Source organism: Mytilus trossulus, chromosome 11 (genome assembly GCF_036588685.1).
Source record: "Mytilus trossulus isolate FHL-02 chromosome 11, PNRI_Mtr1.1.1.hap1, whole genome shotgun sequence".
Taxonomy (NCBI): domain Eukaryota; kingdom Metazoa; phylum Mollusca; class Bivalvia; order Mytilida; family Mytilidae; genus Mytilus; species Mytilus trossulus.
In genome coordinates, this window is record NC_086383.1 from 69,794,854 (window position 1) to 69,821,754 (window position 26,901).

At 32.5% G+C, this 26,901-nt stretch overlaps 2 long non-coding RNA genes across 3 annotated transcripts in view; both read left to right on the plus strand.

The window, feature by feature from the left end:
• Positions 1-26,901, plus strand: part of LOC134691500 (uncharacterized) — a 172,019-nt gene that overhangs the window by 101,552 nt on the left and 43,566 nt on the right. The gene's annotated exons all lie outside the window — the stretch shown is intronic.
• On the plus strand, positions 15,303-16,953 carry LOC134691490 (uncharacterized). Its single transcript, XR_010102144.1, has 3 exons — positions 15,303-15,441; positions 16,281-16,417; positions 16,854-16,953. It is a non-coding gene; the product is annotated as an uncharacterized LOC134691490 (long non-coding RNA).

Genomic DNA, 26,901 nt, shown 5'->3' on the forward strand with positions numbered 1-26,901 from the left:
TCTTTCACTAAATAATTCAAAATTTGGTGACTATGTGGAACGCATCTATCGCATTGAACTAGAGATAAAGGATACTACAGATACAGTTAAGTTTGCTTCATATCTTGAATTACATCTTGAAATTGACAATGAGGGTCGATTGAAAACAAAACTTTACGACAAAAGAGATGATTTCAGCTTTCCAATTGCGAACCTTCCATTTATAAAAGAGGGACGAAAGACACCAAAGGGACAGTCAAACTCGTAAATCTAAAACAAACTGACAACGCCATGGCTAAAAATGAAAAAGACAAACAGAAAAACAATAGTACACATGACACAACATAGAAAACTAAAGAATAAACAACACGAACCCCACCAAAAACTAGGGGTGATCTCAGGTGCTCCGGAAGGGTAAGCAGATCCTGCTCCACATGCGGCACCCGTCGTGTTGCTTATGTGATTACAAATCCGGTAAATAGTCTAATTCGGTAGGTCAAATTCATGAAAGGGAAGGGGATTGTAGTTACGACGTAAGGAACATATCCGATATCATTTGTGAAACGGTTATTCCATAACGGTCAACCAACTCGTGATGGCGTCCGTAAAATTTACGAAGGGATGATTTCAACTTCACCATTTGGAACTCTTGGTTTAATAGCTTCCTTGTGAGCAGTAACCCTCTATCAAGAAAATCATGATAGGAAATGCAAGCACGGGAATATCGTATCAATTTGGAGATATATACCCCGTATGCAGGTGCTGCTGGAATGTTGCTACTTAGAAATGGAAAGTTCACAATTGGAAAGCTGAAATCATCTCTTTTGTCGTAAAGTTTTGTCTTCAACCGACCCTCATTGTCAATTTCTAGATGTAAGTCAAGATATGAAGCCGACTTAACTGTATCTGTAGTATCCTTTATCTCCAATTCGATGGGATAGATGCGATCAACAAAGTCACCAAATTTTGAATTGTTCATAATCATAAAGAAACAAGTCAGCAAGTAGAGGGGCACAGTTTGTTCCCATTGGGATGCCGATAGTCTGTTGAAAAACACGTCCTCCGAACGTAACAAATATGTTGTCAATCAAGAAATCAAGCATCTTGATAATATCGGTTTCAGAGAATTTTTTGTTTGAATCAGAATGGTTGTTTACAAAGTATGATTTATCCCTCCCTAAGACAAGATACTTGTATCTACGTTGGTTTAAGTAGCAACATTTCAGCAGCACCTGCATACGGGGTATATATCTCCCAATTGATACGATATTCCAGTGCTTGCATTTCCTATCATGATTTTCATGATATAGGGTTGCTGCTCTCAAGGAAGCTATTAAACCAAGAGTTCCAAATGGTGAAAATGAAATCATCCCTCCGTAAATTTTACGGACGCCACCACGAGTTGGTTGAACGGGTGCAAATGTGGAGCAGGATCTGCTTACCCTTCCGGAGCTTCTGAGATCACCCCTAGTTTTTGGTGGGGTTCGTGTTGTTTATTCTTTAGTTTTCTATGTTGTGTCATGTGCACTATTGTTTGTCTGTTTCTCTTTTTTCATTTTTATCCATGGCGTTGTCAGTTTGTTTTAGATTTATGAGTTCGACTGTCCCTTTGGTGTCTTTCGTCCCTCTTTCAAGGATCACCTTAAGGATGTATTCTTCTGACTTTTCAGTCTCGTGCAGTCTCGTTGAAATCTCGTTCTTGAATGATTTCCGAAACATGTGCTACAAGTGGAAAATATCAATCAATTTTAAAAATATTATAATCAAACATTAAATTGTGTTGTTACAATAAATGGTTTTTGAGTAATCCAGTTTCAAATTTTACGACCAATCAAGTCTGTATTTTTGCCTAAAATTTTGAGAAAATGGATGAGGGATACAAAAAAAGAATTTAAAAGAATCATGTACGTCCCATATCATTTGGTCTTTTCAAATTTCTTAGATAAGTAATTTTTCAATCATTTATAAAAAAATAAGTTTAAAAAATATGCATTCTTTCTTAAAACTGAGAAAAATCACAAAAATACAAAATTTACGGCATGGTAAATTTTACACAAAAAAAGCGTCAAAATATGATAAACTGTCTTATTTTAACAACTACCTATAGTTTTTTTAAGTAATTTATTTTTCAGATCGATCCACTTCATCATTATAGAAAGTATGAAACAAAGTTTAATTGTGGAACTGTGATTTTTTTTCACAATAATAGCCCCAAAATAGGTAAAAATCGATGACAATGGGAAAATCATCAAAATTGATCATTTTCAAAGGGCCGTAGCAAGAAGTGCACCACCATTCACCATGTTCACCAATTAGTTTGTTACAGTCTTATAAACCAAACAATCAGGTTAAGAAAAACAGTATAATTCTAGAAATTTTAGGCTTCTCAGAGGTGTACATCCTTAAAATTCTTTGCCGAGTGAGAGATAAGAAAGATATAATTGGGATTGAAAATAAAATAAATTTAATACAATTAAGGGCAGCCAAAAGACCTGACAAACCGGTTAAAACTTTCTCATGATTTCTGGGAGTAAGTATATAATCTTTTAACAAAAATCAAAGGAGTAGGTCCAGTAAGACCCCTTTTCGGCCCCAAAATATAGCAGTTTTACAAAATTGTTAAAATGTAAACTTTTAGTGATTTGTGAAATAGTTGAATGCTTCTGCTACATACATATGGACTGTTTTTGACAATGCAATGCACATATATCGGGTACTAGCACCATTAAGTCATGCTTAATTTCTGAAATCTTCACAATTCTAGCATTTAAAATTAATTTTTACTGTTTTCATGTAAAACGAAAGTGGCCGCATTCGTGTTCATCCTTAATACTGAAATGTAAGCTGTATTTTATGATAATACATAACATATATAAAGGTTGAGGAAGAAACACGGATGCAGCCACTTTCATTTTTGACAAAAACCATCTGAAAAGTGACATTTTTTTTGCATATTTGGTAGATTTTTCATATTTAAGATTAAATCGGATCGTTTTTAATGACTAAATCAGTTAAAATCTTTCACATAAGCTAATTGATTCAAAAGAAATAGACACTTAAGTGTTTAAAAAGTGGTCAAAATCTTTCGTCAGATGAACCTAAAATTTGAGGCCGAAACCCGTCCTTACCGGACCTACTCCTTTCAAGATTATTGTTAAAAAATTACTTTCGAATACAAAAAATTAATTAAGGGGTAATATGTGTTTAGCGTTTTTATGGTTTGGACAAAATTACTTTATTCCAGCAAATTAGAAATTTAAAAAGAAAACGTCGTAAATTAAATGTTTGCAAGCGAGTTAGCATTACGAAAGATACGCTTAAACTTGGAACACATATTTGACAAAATTAGCTTCGATTTATAGTTCTCAAGAAAACCGAACGTTGATTTATTTACAACGCTTCACTTTCACAGAACAAGACCAAAGAAGCTAAAATAATCCAAAATATATCTATGAATAATTACCTAAAATAAAACTTGGCACAGATGCCAGTCGTAGTGTTCACGGGTGTCATTCGGTTTATCGAGAGAAATGGGCGTGAAAGAATAACTAACGGCGGTCAAGTATTGAGAGACGATCGTGAAAGTTCTGGTAACGGATCGTGAAAGGCATTTAATGTACATTCTAGTTCAGAATCTTTTAAAAAATCGCTTAATTTTCAAAACGCGGAACAATTCCGAACAAAAAAATATGTCTGTCAAAATGGTTTAACTTCCTCAACATAACTGTGAAAGAAGATAAAGAAAATATGAAGTACTTTTTGAAAAAACACAAAAGGCGCAATGCGTGTCTATGAAATTAATTACAAATAACACGCTTTGGGTACCTATAATGGTCATATTTCAGAATATCATGATATATTTGAAATTTAATCTTTGGTGTACTTGACAGTACAGTAAAATAAAAGTATATTCTTCCATTAAAAGCGTTAATTTGTTTTTGAAAACCTTGAACTTGTTGAATTTCCATCAAACTTGATAGTGAAAGATCAGGCAACGTATTTTTTTTCGATCGTGAAAGAAAATGCGTGACCAGACTTAATACTAGTAATCAGAAATCAGTATTTCTTTTACCATTTGATAAATCTGCAAGTGGTTGAAGCCTGTAACTATTTTGATAAGGATGAACATTAAAGCTATTATCTTTTTTTTCTATTCAACACTTTACCTCGAAAGATAAAAAAAACACCAACTAATAACGTGTATAAATAAGTGTGAAAGATTCATCTCTGTGAATCGGTCTAGTGGACTTCATGCACACCGACACTAGTTAGCCAATAATATGGATATGCAACGTTTAAACCAAAATGTTATCCATCAAACAAAAAATCATAGCAAAAACAGCACATTTCATGTGTAATTTTCGATTGAACGATAACCAACATTTTGTGCAACAGAACCTTTTTAAGTTCTTTATAAACAACGCAGATAAGGATTGATTTAACTATATAGTACATATTATAGAATAACAAAGCGCAAATGCTGTAATGTCTTGTTTGCTTTACTTATGATAGTATATTTGTTGAACGTCTATAATATAAAGGGTTTTACTAGAAGTGTCAAATGCGCTTAAGATTATCAATGTTTCCAAAAAAAGGTCAAGGTCAGATGAACCATGCCATACAGATCTCTACAAATATCCCGTACACCAAATAAATGTGTTCCGATCTTTACAGTGCCTTAGAAACTGACAAATGTAAAAGTTATGCTTGGCCAATTAATTCGAAACATAAGCATGATAAGGTTAAAAGTATATGAACCCTGACCGACAGCCAGACATAGACATCTTTCCATCATTTAATAAATCAAACACAATTGAAGTCATCATGGTCATATAAGAAACATGCAGACAGACATGTACACCATACACGAAACACCTTGTCGCTATTACATACATGTATATATTCAATGGGCCAAACATAAAACAAACATTGCCGAATAATGCATGATATTGAGTTCAATTTTAGTTGAAACCTTGCACAAGTCGAAAATATATACTTTACAATCATAATAACAGACAGTTATCCTAAAGCATCTGAAATTACAGCCTTTGCCCTGTATATATTTGTTTGAATCACATCAATAACGTAGGAGAAATTTGCCAATTTCCTTTTCGTCTTTCAGTATAAATTTATCGGGTGCGTAAGTTTGTTTGCTAATCAGTTGGCGCATGTCTTTAGTCGCAAGACTGAGATTGAAAGATACATATGCTCACAAGGAAGCTATTAAACCAAGAGTTCCAAATGGTGAAGTTGAAATCATCCCTTCGTAAATTTAACGGACGCCATCACGAGTTGGTTGACCGTTATGGAATAACTGTTTCACAAATGATATCGGATATGTTCCTTACGTCGTAACTACAATCCCCTTCCATTTCATGAATTTGACCTACCAAATTAGACTATTTACCGGATTTGTAACTACATAAGCAACACGACGGGGGCCGCATGTGGAGCAGTATCTGCTTACCCTCCCGGAGCACCTGAGATCACCCCTAGTTTTTGGTGGGGTTCGTGTTGTTTATTCTTTAGTTTTCTATGTTGTGTCATGTGTACTATTGTTTTTCTGTTTGACTTTTTCATTTTTAGCCATGGCGTTGTCAGTTTGTTTTAGATTTACGAGTTTGACTGTCCCTTTGGTATCTTTCGTCCCTCTTTTAGGCTTGTAACAAATTCATTCTTGTCTAGTTGACTCAGAACTGAACCTTCGAAATGTTTCAGACGATCGTATAAATCCATTATCTGTTTATACATGGTTTGAAATTGGTCCTGTTCAATTTTCAGTGGTATTTCTTCGTATCCAAGTAAATCGACGTCACCAGAATCAGTTGTCAAACCTTGTGCAAATTTCTTACCATCAAATGTTAGTGCAAAAGAATTGGATGGATTCGTTGAAACAACTTTCTTAACCATGAAATCAAATTTACCGGGTCCTTTAATATCGGGTAGATTCAGATCTGTGTTAAAAGTCTCAATATGAATATGGCTGGGAACGGCAAAATTGATGAGAGCGTTGTCGGGAACATACAATCCTTTGCTTGTATGACATGATTGTCCAGTGTTCTTATATCCAGTCATAAATCTTTGAAAACGTCCATGAAATAGAATTTTACCAATATACCAGAACTGCTTTGTTTCTTTAAACGGATACCGCATTAATATTGTTGTGGGTGTACTCCAAAATCTTAAAATGTCACAAAGCAATAACTAGAGGCTCTAAAGAGCCTGTGTCGCTCACCTTGGTATATGTGAATATTAAACAAAGGAAGCAGATGGATTCATGACAAAATTGTGTTTTGTTGATGGTGATGTGTTTTTAAATCTTACTTTACTAAACAGTCTTGCTGCTTACAATTATATCTATCTATAATGAACTTGGCCCAGTAGTATCAGTGGAAATGCTAATTAAAAATTTACAAATTTTATGAAAATTGTTAAAAATTGACTATAAAGGACAATAACTCCTTAAGGGGTCAATTGACCATTTCGGTCATGTTGACTTATTTATAGATCCTACTTTGCTGAACATTATTGCTGTTTACAGTTCATCTTTATCTATAATAATATTTAAGATAATAACCAAAAACAGCAAAATTTCCTTAAAATTACCGATTCACGGGCAGCAACCCAACAACGGGTTGTCAGATTCATCTGAAAATTACAGGGCAGATAGATATTGATCTTCGGGACAGGTGAGCTAAAAAGCAAATATTTGAAAAGTCGAATTTCTTATTTGCTATCAGATTGAAGAACATTAAAAGATACTGCAGGAATCCAAACCTTGCTATTTCTTTGATAACAATTGGTAATAACTTTACTATCTCATTCATTTCCACATCATCTTCACAATATTCGTGTGTTGCTTCTGTAACAATATTTGCATCTTCAACCTCTTCCATTGGCTCACCTTCACTGGATTATTTTTTTTCTGCGTTTTGTCACCCACTGTCTTTTCTTATTGCCGTAGTTGTAATTTAATTTTCTTTTCATTTTCGGAAAATATTAATACTTTGAAATGCTTAAACCTATGAAGGATATTGACCTATCTAGCCTGTCTCAATTCCAATAACAAATATCAATTATCATTTAAAGGAAGAATAATTTGAACGTCTTCGTAGCATCAGATCTTTCACGATCCTTTTCACGATCTTTAAAAATGCGGAACGTGATCTTTCACGATCCAAAAAAATCAATTTTGTGTGAATAGTTCTTTATTTACCAAGTTTCAGGTTATATTTATACAAAATAACTATGAGAACCGTTTAATTAATTCAAATACAATGCCCTTATTTTGATAAAAGTAGTTTATCTAGTTGAATTTGTGGAAAAATCGTGTTTGTTTACATTGTTTAAGTCATTGAAATGTCGAGAAGCAATCTGCCTTTTGTCGTTTTGTAATAACTGTGTACTTTTGAAACTGGATATTCTGAAATACTGATCATAATGTTGAATCATTTTGACAGACAGTTTTATTTTGTCGTAAATGTGTCTGTGTACTTAATTAAATTAGAATATTTACTGATCTTTCATATGTCTTCTCGATTAAATGTCTTTCACGATCCGTTACCAGAACTTTCACGATCGTCTCTCAATACTTGACCGCCGTTAGATATTCTTTCACGCCCATTTCTCTCGATAAACCGAATGACACCCGTGGTGTTTGAATCGACAGATACGTGGTTTATATATTTCCTTTCAGATGAACCCAAACAAGACATATAACCTTTTATATTTTAGACAGTAACTCGAGATGTACATCAGATGCGCATTTCGTTAAAGAAAGACACATAAATTAAATAAAAGACCAAACATTATACCCGATTGAAGTGAACGGAGAACCAACCATTCTTAAAAATTTTGCAAAATACAGCTACGGTTATCATTTCCATATTAAGTATTTCGTAAACAGTTAAATTATAATCATGGAAATATCAACAACGATTCATGACAAGACAGAAGTTCTGATTACTTGGCTGTGGATACCCTCGGGGAGAAAAAAAAAACTCAACCAGCAGTGGCTTTAACTGATTGGTTGTATATGAACTCCAAGATACCAGGAGATTGACATTTTGTGCGCCAGACGCACGAATCATCTCAACAAGACTCTTCTTTGAGCACTTTACTTACTATTAATTATAAACACATATTCGATTAAAAACCTCAGGTTAATGACTTGTATGATTGTGGAGAAATACCAATTGCAAATACAATAGGGGAGAAAACTCATATAAGGGTTGATCAAAACGCTTCGACTTACTGGGTTGAATTTGCGCCTTATTGTAAACAGTTATTTGGAAAACACATCATATCATTAATTGTTACAATTTCTTTTGAATAAAGATAACAAGCAAATTTCAAAATTTAGGTCATGACCCTGACCTTGACCTCAATTTCCGCCAAATGGACCAAGGACTCCAGATCAAAATAATTTAAACCTATACGAATTAAATCTGTGTGAATGTATCCAACATATCGCCTATCTTAAATTTTCAAAGCGAAATGACTCCCATTAGATGACAAATCGATTCAGCGATTTTAATAGGTTTAACACAGAAAATAAATTACCGTAAAGGAAAACAGGCTGTTTTATGCCCAGCGTACTGTAACGGCAAAAGGAAAAATAAGATAGAAACAGTTGTTTCTATTTCGCAATTGGGAATACAGATCAAGGTTATCTACGATAGTCGTTATACTGTATATATTGAAATACGTGATAAACTGTACTCAGCATTTACTTTGGAGTGATGACACACCCGTACATCTGGAAAAATTGTAAGGCATTACAGTGCCTAGGTATAAATCCTTTAAATGTTTTTGTTTGTTCCAACAGAAATTTATGGGAGGTTCCTGTCATTAAATGGGTGTTATGGGTGCATTTGTTTTCGATAGAGAGGCAATAGACATATGTACCAAAGTAAATGATTAACACTGTGTAACTGTTTATTCAAGTACAATCAAGGTATTTGTGTATTTAACCATCTTGAGAAGTTTCGAAAAGGATTGTCAACACCTTCTCATGAACTCTTATAACGATTGTTAGTGATATTCAATACTTTTAATACTTAAGAAGAAGGTCAAGAGCTCTTCAAAGCAAAATTTTTTCAAGATCATGACAAACGTGAATTATTTGCACGAGTAAAGCTGTCATAAGTTTAGCTTATCAGAATATGCTTTGTTAAAAAAAGAGGGACGAAAGATACCAAAGGGACAGTCAAACTCATAAATCTAAAACAAACTGACAACGCCATGGCTAAAAATGAAAAAGACAAACAGAAAAACAATAGTACACATGACACAACATAGAAAACTAAAAAATAAACACCACGAACCCCACCAAAAACTAGGGGTGATCTCAGATGCTCCGGAAGGGTAAGCAGATCCTGCTCCACATGCGGCACCCGTCGTGTTGCTTATGTGGTTACAAATCCGGTAAATAGTCTAATTCGGTAGGTCAAATTCATGAAAGGGAAGGGGATTGTAGTTACGACGTAAGGAACATATCCGATATCATTTGTGAAACGGTTATTCCATAACGGTCAACCAACTCGTGATGGCGTCCGTAAAATTTACGAAGGGATGATTTCAACTTCACCATTTGGAACTCTTGGTTTAATAGCTTCCTTGTGAGCAGTAACACTCTATCAAGAAAATCATGATAGGAAATGCAAGCACGGGAATATCGTATCAATTGGGAGATATATACCCCGTATGCAGGTGATGCTGGAATGTTGCTACTTAGAAATGGAAAGTTCACAATTGGAAAGCTGAAATCATCTCTTTTGTCGTAAAGTTTTGTCTTCAAATGGGATTCATGTGATCCACATAGTCACCAAATTTTGAATTGTTTAGTGAAAGAATGTCATCTATATAGCGGAAATAAGAGTTAAAGGATATTGCTAACTTCTTATCTTTCTTCCTAAGAAGTTCCTGCATGAAGTCAGCCTCATAATAATAAAGAAACAAGTCGGCAAGTAGAGGGGCACAGTTTGTTCCCATTGGGATGCCGACAGTCTGTTGAAAACACGTCCTCCAAACGTAACAAATATGTTGTCAATCAAGAAATCAAGCAACTTGATAATATCGGTTTCAGAGAATTTTTTGTTTGAATCAGAGTGATTCTTCACAAAGTAGGATTTATCCCTCCCTAAGACAAGATACTTGTATCTACGTTGGCCTTCTTTTTTATGAAGCAAAGTAATACCAACTCTTTTAATTTGTCCTTTAGTTTGGAATGTGGAATACTTGTGTAAAGAGTAGAAAAGTCAAATGTTTTAATACTGTTACAAGATGAAAGAGAGTTAGATTGAATGTATTCTAAAAGATCTTTGGAATTTTTAAGTATCCACATCTGATTCACGCCACCTCTAGAATAGGCAGTTTCACAATAACTTTGAAGCCCGTCTTTGATTTCTGATAGTCTCCCTACTAAACATGCACCACTTCAGGGGCAACCAACAGTTTAAATACAGTTACATTGACAAAAAGAGAAGAAAAGTCCATTAATCAGGTAGGCCACGGTCTTTAGAGAAACGCTTCACATTATATTGTCAAAGTATATGTCCAAAAATCGGTAGTTAAGATTGACAACTAAAATTGACAAAATGAGATTTTTGAGGAAAAGGAGGAGGAAAAAGTAAAATCACAAAACTTAGAGGAAAATCAATTCGGAAAGTACATAATCACATGGCAAAATCAAAAAAGAAAACACATCAATGTCATTGCTATTTGTTTTTGGATCAATTTAAAGAGAATTCATTGGACCACAACAATAGGTATTGTAGAGATGACATTGGTGTTTCGTTTAGGAAAAACTGAAGTGTTAATGTTAATAAATCTGAAATTGACACAACTAGACTCAAGCAATAGTAAGGACAATTTAAGTTAATGTTGTACAATTTACCAAGATTGTGAGAAGTAGCAATCAACACAATTGTCACATTGCATCACTTGATCATCTCAATTTTATAATTCCTTCGATAAAACTGTTCTTTTAATAGCAATAATTTAAACATCCTAAACTTTGATATTCTCCAGTGTATTATAACATAACTGTCTCATCACAGGACATTTTATCTTTAAACCCTTATCCGTAAATATGCTGTTGTCATAATGAACAGTTATTATTTCCGATATCTTTTTATTACTCTGCAAATATACTTCTAAATTGATTTCTGAATTAAATGGTATAAACAATAATTTTAGAAAGTGTTAACTGTTTCATTGAACTCTCCCAAATATTATTCATCATTTGTTCCGTTTTCCCCGTATGTTTCTATGGTGAAACCGAATAATGATGTTAAATTAATATTGTACAATTTACCAAGATTGTGAGAAGTAGCAATCAACACAGATGTCACATTGCATCACTTGATCATCTCAATTTTATAATTCCTTCGATAAAACTGCTCTTTTGATAAAGAACATTTAAACAGCTGAAATAAATAATAATTTTAATTGAGTAAGTATTTACTGTTTCAATCATTTATTATTTGTTTCGGTTTTCTGTATGTTTCTATTGTGCAAGAGTAGTTTTACATATTGGTTAATGTTCTTCAAAGCAAATTTACAAATCGGAACGAATAAAACTGACGTTTCTTTTTTTTTTTTCAACACAATCGACGAAAAAGTTAATAAAGTTACTTAGTTACATACTTTCCGATGCATAAATTGGAATCCCAACTTTTTTGGATAATTTTCTAAACTCCATTTATTCATTTAACAAGAATGTGTCCTCAGTACACGAATGCCCCACTCGCACTATCATTGTATATATTCAGTGGACGCAGAAATTTGAATAAAAACTATAATTTGGCATTACAATTAGAAAGATCATATCATAAGGAACATGTTTACTAAGTTTCAAGTTGATTGGACTTTAACTTCATCAAAAACTACCTTGACCAAAAACTTTAACCTGAAGCGGGACAGACCGACGAACGAACGGACGGAAGAATGGACCCACAGATCAGAAAACATAATGTCCCTTTACTATCGTAGGTGGGGCATACAAAATTGAAAAACAAAACGGTATTAATACAATGTGTTCAAAGCGCTTACTGAATTTGTCTTTATCAGGAACGCTCAAAGAATTGTTAAAGAAAGCCATATAGATCAAAAGAAACACACACAGTTAAAGAGCAATATAAAAAAGTACCTTACAATATAGACAAACTAACGAGATTTGAACATTGTATCGTATTGTTCGACTTTTATAAAGCTGTTATAATCGGTGTAAATAACGGAGATAATACAATCACTTCACTTTGTGAACAAGCTTAATGTTAATACTTACTAGATTATTACTTTGATAACACAAGTCAATTGAAAAGGATCTATTCACAGTTGGAATTTGGATAAACCTGTCATTCATATTCTCAACTTTAACGACAGGGACTTATCATATACCAAAGAATGACGAACATTTAATCTTAAATGTCTTATCAATAACCATGTTGTTGTCATCACTTAATCTGTAAAATTGTTAGCATTGGTTTGAAATTGTTGTACACTTTTATAATTTCAGTTAGTTTTTTCACAGCTAACGAAATTTAAAAAGGATCGGTAAATATACGTGTCAAGAAATAACTTTAAGTCAGTGGAATATGACAGTTATTGTCCATTCGTTTTTATGCGTATTGTTATTTGATTTTGCCATGTGATTATGGACTTTTTGATAGAGTCTTAATTCGAATTGACATGATTCATTTGACATCGTGCTATACCGAAGAAGGATATCTGTTATCCGAAATATCTAACATATTGTTCGTTTTATTGTGTTTTTTGGTGATGTTGTACCCTTTCAGACTTCTTATGTAATGTATTATCATGATCATTATACTTAAGTCTATTATTTTGAAAAGCTAACTTTTTTAAGTTAATTTCAAAAATAATCAAAGTTAATTGATGAGGTAAATTGAAGTTGATGCTAAATATATATTTAATTAACATTGATAATTGTTTGACAAAAAAGGCATCAGAACACACTGAATACTTTTTTTCAATTTGTTAATATTTTACCCTTGTACATTTTATAAAATAGATATTGAAAAATCTCATGTCGCTATTCAAATTTGTTCAGTGTATAGTAACCTTTTGCGTAATATTGATTATTAATGAATATAAATTGTTTATAGCTTTTAAAAAATATTGCTTTAAAAACAACTAAACAAAACATTCTAGTTTTTATATATAAAAAAATACAATAGCTCAAATTAAACACAAGATGCGGGTCACGTTTAAAATAGACACATATGTGACGTCAAATAAAAACAGTTCAAAAGGCCAAATAGAGTACGAAGTAGGAGATAATTCAGAATGAAACATTCTGCAAAGTTTTGCCAATAACAGATCAGCTAATCTTTTCCTAGGGTAGAAAAGTTTAAGTGTTTTGAAATAATAAATTTATAATTCTGACCATATCAATGATGATTCATTGGAAGACAGACATTTTGACAATTGGCATTTGATACCTCGTAAAGGAAACATCCACAGTGTCATCGACTCAGAATTTGCAAATACATCAATTATAGATACCAGGATTTGAATAGTGTTCGACAGATGTGCGTGTCATAATATATATTATATCGGTTATTAGAACGAAATATATAAATATACATAAATCTAACGGGGGAGATAATGTAAGATTGACGAAAGTAATAAAGTCCAATTATATAATCATACCCGTATGTTATACATCACGTGTCGACAATCGTTTTAGTCCTTCTAACTTCGTATGATCATTATCAACAAAATGTGGTTATGTAAACAAGACTTATTAAGCTTATAAGGTAAGTTAAAAGACTTTTGTAGAATACATGAGACTTGTCGCAAATAAAGCATACTATTTTGTCCCACTTTATTGATAAGTGAACAATTGTACCTAGTCAACGAATACCGATGGGCGTATTTCATGATGTCACCATCAATTTTGGGGATACATAGAAATTTTGTGTAATCGAAGACTTATTGTGCCTATTAATTAATAACACTTTAAGGAATGATTCGTAATAAATGCATAAAGTGCACATGCAAATATCTAGTTTTAAAACAATACACAATACACTAACGAACCCACACACAAACACACTAGTACCGGGAATCGAACTTACACGTTTTTATGATCTTTGTACTACAATGGCAATCGGACCAGCAGGAACAATACGATAGCAACAATTGTGTAATGTTCGCAATCGGGAACACATATCCAGTTTATCTACGTTAGTATTGAATGGTAACAGGTTTTGTTATCGTATATATTGATACACGTGTTTATCTGTGCACACAATTTTTTACATCAGGAAATATTAAAAGGCATTACAGAACCTCAGTATAAAACATTAAGATGTATTTATAAACTTTTTCCTTCGATTTATTGTGCATCTTTGTGTGTTCCTACAGCAATTTATGAGAGGTTCCCGTCATGAAATGGTTGTTATGAACTGTATTGGTATTCGATAGAGCGGCAATACACATCTGTAGAAAAGTAAGTGATTAACACTGTGTAACTTCCCAGGTAGCACAAAACATTTTCAAAACATTTTTATAAGGTTGTATAAATGTCTTATCAAAACGTTGTCAAACAAATATTTTCGTGATGTTATGTAAATATTTTGTCTTTGATTTTTAAAACATTTTTTTTAAACATTTTTTGAAAATAATTTTACAATGATGTAAGAATATTCATAAAAATGTTTTCGATAATATTTTTTAAGATATTCTGTTTGAATGTTTTATAAATGTTCAGAAGATATGTAGGTTCTACCTCTGAAAAACATTTTAAAAGTATATAAGTAGAACATTCTTAACAATATTACTCTGATGTTTTAAAAATATTTTCTAAAAATGTTTCATAGAATGTTTAAATAACATGCCTTTAAGATATTTTAACAACATTTCTTCATAATATTCGATGAAAACATTTTGAAAACATGAAGCTTTAATATTGAGAAAATGAATTTATAAAACAATTTGTTGCTAATATTTTAACAACATTTTAAAATAATATTATGAACACATTTACCCAAAAACATTTAAAAAACGTTTCGCATTTAATATTGAGAAAATGAATTTATAAAACATTTTGTTGCTAATATTTTAACAACATTTCAAAATAATATTATAAACACATTTACCCAAAAATATTTAATAGAAAATGTTTAAACAATATTTTTAAGACATTAATTTAGGTTATGTAAAACAAATAATTTCATTAAATGACAGTGATTTGAGTGGTACTTGGTCCCATATATAGCATTATATAGTGTAGTGCTATTTTCCGGATTATCTGTTCCACTACCGACAACAAACTTTTTACAAATTTAAAATCTGACTGTTCCCGGTGACCAACGAACATGAACCCAAGGAATTTTGGAATCAGTAACCGGAAGTTTTATTTACCGCCATGCTGTAAACAAAGACAAAGGAAACGTAGAAAATAAAGAATAACCTTATCATGCGTTAAAACTGGTAAGATATGACACTAGTTTACATTTATAAATCATTGTTCTGCTTCTTAAAATATCTTGGTTAATTTGTTTAATATATTCAAAGAATTAATACGAGTGTAACATGTGTAAGCAAGTATAATGCAAAAAGGGGGGTGCTGATAATTTTAGTCTGCCTCGATGTTATGATGTTTATGTCCAGTGAACATTAGAATTATACTAAAATGGTTACCCTCAAGGGTTTTTTATATGATTTTAAAATCTATATAATTATAAATGCAACTACTTCATCTTGACTGCTTGTAACGACTCACCATGTCTGAAAAGTATTTTTACAAGTCCGTCCTTCATTTGCTTTAACAGACTAGGCTATTTAAGCAGCACTTTATTCACTCAATTGCTGGCGACATATCTACTAATCAAGGGAATCCCAAATACGCAATGGTTATCAAAGCTTTTGCTATTTGATAACGCGAGTGTTGTTGCCTCTATAATATATTGTTTTATGTTTATGTAACTCGTACATTTGTTTCGAGCCTTACAGCCTATCGCCAGGCCAGATAAATATGTATGTGCCGATCCCAAGACAGGAGTTTGACTCAGTTGTTGCCGGTCCATTTCTGACATATTTGTTTTTTCGTCAAACTTTATAAATAACAAGAATTATGCCGTTACTTCTTTTTTTGAATTGTTTTATCATACGCCTTTACAGGACGTATTATGGAATACCGTGTCGATCTATCTGTCCGTTCCTCTGTCTGTAGGTTGTGATCTTTGTACATGTACATATGTAGCTGACTATTACAATGTGACTTTTTCTAACTTATATTTTATTCATTTTGTTTATTTTAACTTTTGTAGGATCAATTAGATGTACCAAAATGTATGATAGATTTTCTGAAATGCAGATTAAAATGGAGAATGGAAATGGGGATTTTAAAAAAGAATATAAGCTTAGAAACGATTACAACCATCCTGGAAGAGCAAATTATATGAAGGTATTTATTCTTTAAAATCTTCAATCTACATAACATGTATTTGCGCAAAAATATACAATAACCATTACAAAACTTTTTTTCTTTGTAAGACCAAGAACATGTTACAGGTTCTTCATGGCTGGCTACTTTTTATAGTTGAGAAAACTATAGTGTACAGTATACATGACTTATTTTAAAAACTGGTGAAATCTACCGTTACACTTGTTTAATAATAAAAAAAAATCTATAGATGTATAAAATAGCTACAATTGTTGCTTCACAATGCATTAACACTGATAAGTTGACACTTTTCAATATACTTTTGTAAAACCACTGTGGATTAAATGAAGAGAAATAGTTTATTGTGTAATTTTGATTAGATTAACTGAAGCTCCACTTGTTTATGTTGTTTAATCACTTAACGGAAGGACTAATTTGTTTATGCTTTATTTTACAGAAGCAAGCAGATGTCAAAGAAAATAAAAAGAATGGAAGAAAGGAAACGTTGAAAAAGAACAGTGATATGAAAATATTGAATAAATGTTTTGCATTTATAATTGTTATTCTATCTTGTATAGTGTTGACTAATTATATATAAGGCAGCAAAGAAAACAGTTAAAAACGATGAAGAAAAAAATGTCTGACGGTACATGAGATGAAGAAATACTTCTAAAAAAAATGCACAAAGATATTTAAAATCAGAAAAAAAGAATACCTTTCTGTAAGTAAAACCATGACAAATTATAATATAACGTGTTCAATGAATACAAAAAAAAAGGGTTATGTCAATGAGACATCAATCTGACAAAAGTAAACAAAATATATAGATTCAACTGTAAACAACAAACAATTGTGAAAGGAGATGTGTGGTAAAGATCAGTATGACAGCAGTTGTTTTTTCAGATGCAGATCTAGGATTATGAGAAAAGTGTCCACATGCTCTACACTAGACAAAGTTGGATTGAAATAGTTGGAATTAGATAAACTATAATTATAGCTTCATAAGAGGACACAGGATCACCCCGCCATATTCAAACACAATCAAATGATGTTTTAATATTTTATAAAACGTTTGAATAATGATGTTAGAAAACATTTTTCTTATGATATTCATATAACATTTAAATGATGTTTTGAGATTATGAACATTATAAAAACATTTTGTAAAATGTTTTTTGAACATTTTCACAACATTTTATCCTGCAACACATTTTTGTTTTATGTTTTAAAAATGTTTCAAGGATATTTTAATATAAACAAACATTTATAAAACATTTTACAAACATTGTCAACAAAATTTAGAAACGTTTTAATGATGTCTTAAAAATATCCTGGACATTTTATGGAAAATGTTTTGAAAATATTTCTGATGCCATACAATAGCACGTTATTTTAATATTTTCTACGATATTTTCCCAACATTTTTCAAAATGTTTTAAAAACATAAACAAAATATTTTTGTGTTAACTGGGTTATTAGTCAAGTACAATTCAGGTGCTTGTTTATTCTATCATCTTGAGAAATTTTGAAAAAAATGTAAATACCTTCTCATGAACTCTTATAACGACTGCTAGTGATGTTCGATACTTAGGGAGGAGGTCAATAGTCCTTTGAAGAATGTTTTTCAAAGAACATGACAAACGTGAAATTATTTGTATGACTAAAGCTGTTATTAGCGCGTTTAACTAATCAGAAATTAATATTGATTATACATATATGATACAGGTCGTTTGTCAGTTGAACAAATTGTTGAACTTTACACTCAGTCATGATTTAAAAATCAGATGATCTTATTATAATGATATAACAGTCAAATCTGATTTTTTCCAGATAAGTTATATGACGAAATATGAATAAATACAACACCAGTATCTCAGTTTAGGACTGATTGTGTACTAAAAGTGTAATCGTAGATCACCGGAATATATAATGACTGAATTATTCGGGTTAAACATTTGCAGGTATTAAATGAAACAAAATTTAAAAAACACCATACAAGACTAAAAAAAGGGAAAAGGCTCCTGACTTGGGGCAGGCGCAAAAATAAATCAATAGTAATACCAAAATATGCAATCTTTCATGACTTGACAGCAGTATCGTCAATATATCCCTTCTGAATTGGTCTGTTTAAAGGTTTGGTTAGCTATTAAGGTGAATGACGACATGTTTGTGCTTTGTATAAAATATTGGATGTGTGAAATACCAGAACGTATAAGATGTCTGCATGTTGATTTATATTTACGAATAATGTCCTTGTACCGATGATATCATTTAGAAAATATTTGACTAGTTTGTGATATCGAAAATCATGGTGTTATAATTTTTCAGTAGTACGGTGATTTCTTTCAGTAAACTAAAATACGTCGTTACAAACACGAGATAATCGAACAAGTTGAGATACAACAACACAATAAGATGGTGACAAGGGAACGTCACCATCTAAAAATGGATAAGTTACAATAGAAAATGAACATCATCTCTTTGTCGTTAATTTTGGTATTAAGCGTCCTGTTAAAGATATAGATATCAAGATCCAGGAAAGGAAATTTTCACTGTTAGTATTAGCATTTAAAATGAAGTCATATTTATTGAGAGCCATATATCGTCCAAGTATCTAAATTTTTTGATCGGATGTTGCTTCGATGGCTGAATTTAGTCATCAATTGTAAACCATAACAATACAGAAACAGGTCTGTAATTAGTGGTGCATAGTTAATCCCTATTGGAATTCTGATAACTTGACGGAATTAGGAATCTCCCTAGCAAACAATAATTCTATCTAGTAAAAATTCAAGGGCAGTTATAGTATCAAAACAGGTCCAGTGACATATAGTTCTTTTGTTTGATGTAACTAGAAAATGACATTAAAGAGTTTGAACATATATATTCGCATTCTGAATTTTTAAATGCCCATTTAAGTAGGTGTGTGACTTTTTTTTATTAACGAGATTATCAGGCAAAGAAGTATATAGTGTAGAAAATCAAAATTGTGAACAGATTCGAAATCAGCAATATAAGCATGCAATGTATCAAGTACTTCCAACGAATGTTTAACACTCCAAAAGTATTTTATTCCACTATTTTCAAAGGCCTTATTTGAACAATTTATTACCAGGTTTTGGATTGTACCAAGTGTACTAGTATGTAGAATAGACAGTTTAGTAGTGGAACAATTGCCTGAAGACGAAATAAATCTCTACTTGTAAGACGTATGTGCAGCTTCGGAAGCCAGTACATAGTTTGAACTTTCATTGCATTTGGTTCTGCCTGTAAAGAGGTAGCTAAAAGCTTGTTTGTTATAAATGTCATTTTCCGAAAAAAGATTCAGTTAGCATGTTGGTGAATTGGTGATTTTCTTTTACAGAACCTCAATGTAAAATTCACGTCATACAATAATGGTATTATAAGTAGCCTTATAAGCCGAGACAAAAAAAACAACAATTCCTTGGCGAGTTCCTTTAGATTTTTATTGATACGAGAAATACGACTATTATGGTTGTTGTTGGGAATAAAATGATCTTTGAAATGATTAAAACGAATATCAACTACATGTATGTTCATCACTGAATTCGGTAAAAACAAATTAAGTATTTTTTGTCAGCTTTTTCTCGTTTTATCCATTTCGAGCTGTAAATATGGAGTGAGTCGTGGATCATGTTACGACACTTATTCCCCTAAATAAGTGACGGGGAACAATATTTAGGTCCTTTATTGAGGAACGATTTCAACTGTCGGTCATGAACGATGTTAAGGTCTTCTGTAATAACATGGAAACTGGGAAGATAAATGTATAATTTATAAACTATGATCTGTATTTAATACCCTGAATATTAAGTATGATTTTAACGAGATATGTTGGGTATACATCCATTTGATAACAACCCAACGACACAAAAAAAACAACTAAACGACATGTAAAATTATGTCGTCAAAATATCTATATATATATCGTTTGTGTATTGATCTAACCTGCTCTGATTAACTTGATTCTTCTTCGTAGAGTTCAATATATACTTCTGTTTGCTTAATTTTAATAATCATTAAATGACGAGCATTCTTTTGACACCGTATTACTGATTATACTTTTACTGTGACACATAGTAATTGTCTTGATTATTTGTTATCATGTACAAAGTCAAGTACCCATATTCTCAAGTAAAGAGATTTTATTTTTATTTACGAAAATTTCGTTGTATGTTCTGTCATTTTCGATTGAAGTTTTTGTTTTTCCACCGATTGATATACATGGGGATGGTTGAGATCTGTAATAAAATAGTCTTGTATAGAACAGCCAGTCCAAGGTCAGGAACCGTGCCAAAAAGCTATGTGGTGCTGTTTGTTGGTTATGTCTAAAAAAAATATACATAATTTCTGTTGAATTTATTAACACATTTTGATTATTTTTGTAGACCGCATGCATGACTTCAAGATATTATATTTTTTTTGTTTTGCCACATCGCGAGCTCACTGACATAAACCTCTTCTCCACGAGTTTGATAATAGTTATAAATTAAAACAGTTAAAAGTATACACGACTTAAAAGTAGAAAGCAAACATGTTTAAATGATATAAAAAAAGTTATTGGCTAGACATAGTTATACAAATAACCAAGCAGAAGAAAAAAACACAAAACGTTAACCCAAAACCACTCCATTGTCCTAAATATGAATGATATATTTGCCATTGGACTTTTATCAAGTATCAATCAATCAACTAAATCACTTCAAGTTGAAGAATATTGAAGTAACATTATTTTCGTTAGCGGTAACCATCGTGAACGTTCAAAGATATTCGTTGAGTTTGCTTATAGTGAGCTGTTGATTCGAAAGAAAAACACTGGAGTAGAAACTCATTAAATACAGCCTAAAATTTGTATGGCGAATTTCCATTGACATAAGCTTTGAAAATTTGACAAGCAGTGGTAACATACATGCTTCTACCATACTGATCGACTTTGAATAGTCAAAACGCACAATGACCAGTACAATAATTCACAACGAACAGTACTAATCAAACAAACTAAAGACAACGAACCGTACAGTGATAACAGTCTTTAAACATATGCAAATGAAATATAACAACAGGTTTGTCGTTGTGAGTATTTTGAATAAGCAGGTGTATGAATTACTTGTAAACATCCTAAGATAAAAACTCGGTGTAATACAAACTTCATTAACTAAAAAGACAAAACTATATTTGTTGTTTAAAATACATAATTGGTGTCCGTATAACATGTATTATACAAGTGACATAACATTATCAATATACACGTTCCATTAAACATCCTTACAAAATGCAAACCGTAAGAGTGTATGCATATTCGTTACTGTATAAATATTAAAATAAAATAAGTAGAAGTGGTATGATTGCATATGAGACAACTATCCCCCAAAGTTCAAATGAAGTGGATGAAAGCAGTTATAGGCAACCGTACGGCCTTCAAAAAAGTGTGTGCACCACATTTTAAAGGTTATTTCGAGTAGACAGAACATTTATTACAGTCATTCCTTATAATTCAAATCTAAATTCTATTTGTATCATGCCCTCAAAACTTATACGAGACGAACATTACACGTATTATGCTAAAAACTGGCCTTAGAATAATTGCGTTTATTTTCGATATGCAAAGACTATATGAGAAGGCCCCTTAACACTATGTTCACTAGATAAAGAAAATTGACGCCATTATATGCTCCGAAACATATAGATGAACCAAAATAAAAAAAAATGCAAGACGAACAAAGGCTAGAGGTTCCTGACTTAGGACAGACGCAAACATGCGGCGGGGTTGAACAGGTTTTATGAGGGCTCAACCCCCTTCACCTCTAGCCAATGTAGACATATATAACTTAAACGTCCACAATTTTGAGTGACACTGCCAAAGAATAAATTTTGGGGTCTCTTACAAATATTGCCTCTGCAGCTGCCCCAAAGAGTCCACTTTTAACTAAATCTACCGAAGGGGTCTTTTTCATATATGTACTATAGTTTAGCTGCAATCTCCCTTTACTTTTAATATGACAGTAATAGCTATGAAATTTAATATTAATTAAACTACAAGCCATCCGCTGTATTTCAAAAGGCTATCTGTTTCTTCAGAAAATAACCATACTTTGCGTAGTGATTGTGTAAGCAATCCATTCATTTGTTTACACGAGACTCAGATGAAGTCCAAACAACAAAAACAATCAACAATACTGTATACAATTCTATAAGCAATCGTCATTCAAAAATGTTAAAGAGGTACACCAAAAAATAAAAAAAGATATCCCCATTTTCACGCAAATCTAATTTTGTAATCACAACTCAACTTTTGTAACTCGCAACTCGATACTCGACAAGAAGTGAATCTCGAAGTAAAAGTACGGTGTGTTTGGCCTAATTCAAAACCACTTTTACTAAAGTCAAAGCAATAAAGTATTCAGAAACACAACATGCTAGACTTTCTAAACATCTGCCATGTTGTAATGTTTGTCATCACGATAAGTGTAACAATGCAGTTGAGAATGTCAGTGTTTATATATAAAGCTCAGGTTTCTGAACATTTTTTAACTTAAAAAAATAGGACAGAAATGACTTAAGAGATTAACACTGATGCACATGTCCATAGTATGGAACGCCAACAGTGTCTTGTTATGACCATTTTCATTAAACGATGTGCATTTACCTTTATATGATGTGCACTTGTCATTATATGATGTGCACTTGTCATTATATGATGTGCATTTACCTTTATATGATGTGCACGTGTCATTATATACATGACGTACAAACACCTTTATATATGATGTGCAAATATTTTCATAGTATGTGCAAGTATCCTTACTGTGGATTCATTTATTTTCATGGGTACCAATTTTCGTGGATTACGAAACAAGGGAAGACATTATATTTGTCAATATCTTTAAACCTAGCGTTAGTGTTTTTTCTATAAGAAGTTAATACATGAATTTCCAGAATGTTCATTTTTGTAAATTTTGCCTTGCTGATCATTTTAGCTGTTCAAGTTTCTCTTTATATATTACTTTCTCAAGATAGTCAGACACAAAAATGGGCAACAATCAGACATTGATAGAGTAATGGCTCATATAAAGGACCGGTCATTTGTAACCCAAAAAGGGAAAAATAAAGGGGGCCTTTAATTTTATTATTTTTTAGAATGGAAAGGTGGTATTCAATAATTAATAGTTTTGCCACCGTATAATGTTATGGCGATGTCTTCGTCATCCGGCATATCCGTAGATATCAATTGTTACGCCGCTAAATCCTTAGTTTCAACAATTTCTTCTAGCAGAGTATTTTTCATCTGAAGCTAATATTGAATGAAGGTGGCGTGGAAAATATCAATAAGACCAGAACCGGCATATCCAAATTAAGTTCCCTGAAGGCGCAAACAACTTCCACGCTTGAAGTTCTAGATCAACTACTGACGCGATATTTTCAACTTATAATGCAATAGAAACTTAATGCGTTGCTTTTTTTGTTGTTATTACAAACAAAAGTATTGGAAATGTGTGTGGATGTGTGTGTGTGATTGTTCGGTTGTGACCTTTTTTTGGGGCGGAGGGGTTGAAATACTTATGTCTTTGGAAAGGGGGGTCTTGATTATTTTTCCTTCTTCAAGGTGTAGACTTGAAAAAAATAAGAGAAATTTTTAATTTGAAACACAACTCTCTATCTGTAAGAGAACAACAGGTCTCAGTAAATAATAAAATAATGCAGTTTTTCATGTTCATTTAGACACCAATCTAAATGAATTATAGAAATTATATGTTCAAGCTTTGCTTACGCCGATCTGAAAACGTTCCATTCTATATTCTGTTTTTAAGACCACTGGGGAATCTCTGGTTTTGTCGGATTGATCCGCACCTTCAAAGATATGAAGGCTGAAATTTCATTGGCTGATGTAATATTTACCAGAACAGAAAGTAAAATGAACCGTCAGATCCTTGTAACCAAAAGCTTAGACAGATGATCAGTACATTTGTATCTTAATCAGATTGGTTATGTACCGACTCTTCATTTATTGTGAGCAGGAGCACTTGTATTTCCGTGTGCTCAGGACAAACAAATATTTCGACTTTAATAGAAAATAACATTTTTTTTTTAATTTCATTATTGTTTTATTTTTTCCCTCATTTTAAACATGTTAAATGGACAAAAACTATTTCGCTTCCCTTCTGAAATAGATAAAATCTCTCTCAAGAAATTTGGAATCAAACATTTACAAAAAAAAAACATTCCGCCTAATGACAAAAAAAAAATTGTTGGTACGTTAGCCCTGTTTACTTTAGACTGGAGGTGTATATATGAGCGGCTTCCCACGAAACCTTTTATATTACGGGTAACTGTCTATTGACAGTCTTTTCGTGGTACAATGGTTGGCTCGAGTGCAGGAGGTCGTGGGTTCGAACTTTGGCCGGAAAAAAACCAAAGACTTTCAAATTGATATTTGCTGCTTCCCTGCTAAGCACGCGAAATTAAAGAGTAAGCCAAAGGTTGCTCGGCTCGGAATCAGAATAATGAGTCCGGGTAAGGTGACATGTCTTCCTTCGGACTGTTACCCTGTGAACTAGCATATTAAAAATCCGGCTCAGGGTGTCGGTCTAGTAAAAAGCAGGGTTAATATTCGTATCACATTAACATGTTCTCGTACAAATATGTATGGAACGCCATGACTGCCTTATGTTCATGATCAGCATTATATGCAGTGGTCACAACATTATAAGCAGTGGTCACACCATTATAGGCAGTGGTCACATCATCATATGCAGTGCTCACAACATTAAATGCAGTGCTCACATCATTATATGCAATGTTCACAACAATATATGCAGTGCTCACAATATTATACGCAATAGTCCCAACAATATGTGCAGTTGCCGGGACATTGCATGCAGTGGTCACAACATTACATGCAGTGGTCACAACATTATATGCAGTGGTCATAACATTTATATGCAGTGGTCACATCATTTATACGTTTTTTGTTGATGAAGTTGATGATCAGTGATGGTGATGATGATGATGATTGATGTATGTGATGGTGGTGGTTCAGATTCAGTAAACTTCGGATTTTTTTTTAGCAGAAATTACCGAATCCAGTCATAATTGGTAATGCCCAGCAAACAAATTAGAATAGTTAAAAAAGTCATGTTATCATTAAGGCAGTATACAATATTTAAAACTCTGATTGAAATAAGGAAATTAAGAAGTAGGATCAATTTACCACTAAATTTTCCGCACCAGGGCATTTTTTTCTTATTTTGATGATAACTTTCATCATATTCAAAACTTAATATGTATCTGTTACAGGGAATTTGTAAAATCACTAACAGTTTCAGTGGCTTTGTAAAATCCCTAAAATTGTTAGGGATTTTACAAAATCACTGAAAATAGAGCTATGTATTTTGTGAAATCCCTGATTACAAGTTTAACTTAGAAATGTGTTTTTCTTAATATAAAAATAGTCTAATAATTTAAAATGCATTTGTTTAGTAAATACTATGAGCTAAAACTAGTATATAATGATAATGACTTAAAGGCATATAAACAGATATTTAGACCACAATTTACTTATTTTTGCATGACAAGTTTCACTGACATCTACTATTACATAAGTGTCCTGCTTTTCTACAGGCACACCTGTTTTGTTCACATCTGTTCCTTCCAGAACATCCACATTTTAAAAATCCTTGTCCATCACAAATGGAAGAGAGTTTAACAGCTTGTCGAAAAAATGTAAAATTTTCCATTGAAACAGCTGATGGACTCAAAAACAAGAAATCAGTGGGTTTAAACTTGTTTCTTGTGTATGACCCTAACAGAATATTATGCCTGGTAGCAAGACGATAGCCTTTCTCTGACTTTCCTTGGACAATAGCCATTATATTTCGGGGATCACCTTTTCCACGAGCAACGACTGGGATAGGAATAACAACATTACATCAAATGTCCACTTCTTCTGAAACTCTATAAGACCGACTCAATATATAATTGGCTTGTTTTACCATTGACTCGGAAGCATTTGCACGTTCTGTTTCAATGACTGTTTCTGTATCACACAGAGAGCAAATTACTTTTGACAGAAAGTCTTCTGTTATGATAGATTTTCCACATAAAACATGTACAGTTTTGTTAAAAGAAGCACAGGAAGTTGCATTCAATGCAGTTGCTTCACATACAACACACATGTTAGTTTTTGGTTCAGTAGGTTGTGGCTCAGAAATTCTCCATTTGTTCATCATCAGTTGTGCATATGTTTTCGTCATCAGTATTTATATTAAGCGCCATGTTTGCTAAATCTGACACATGTTCTTCGCTGTCAATTTTAGCTGTAATTTCATCAGGGAGTGAAGATGATGTTAGCCCAACTCTTGCGTCTACCCCAAACATAGCTTTGTAGGGAGGTCTGTTTATGTCTGAATAATGACTTTTGTTTTTCTTAAATTGTACAAATTTGACACCGACAGGCCATTTTTACAAAGGTTATCTCGCATCCATGA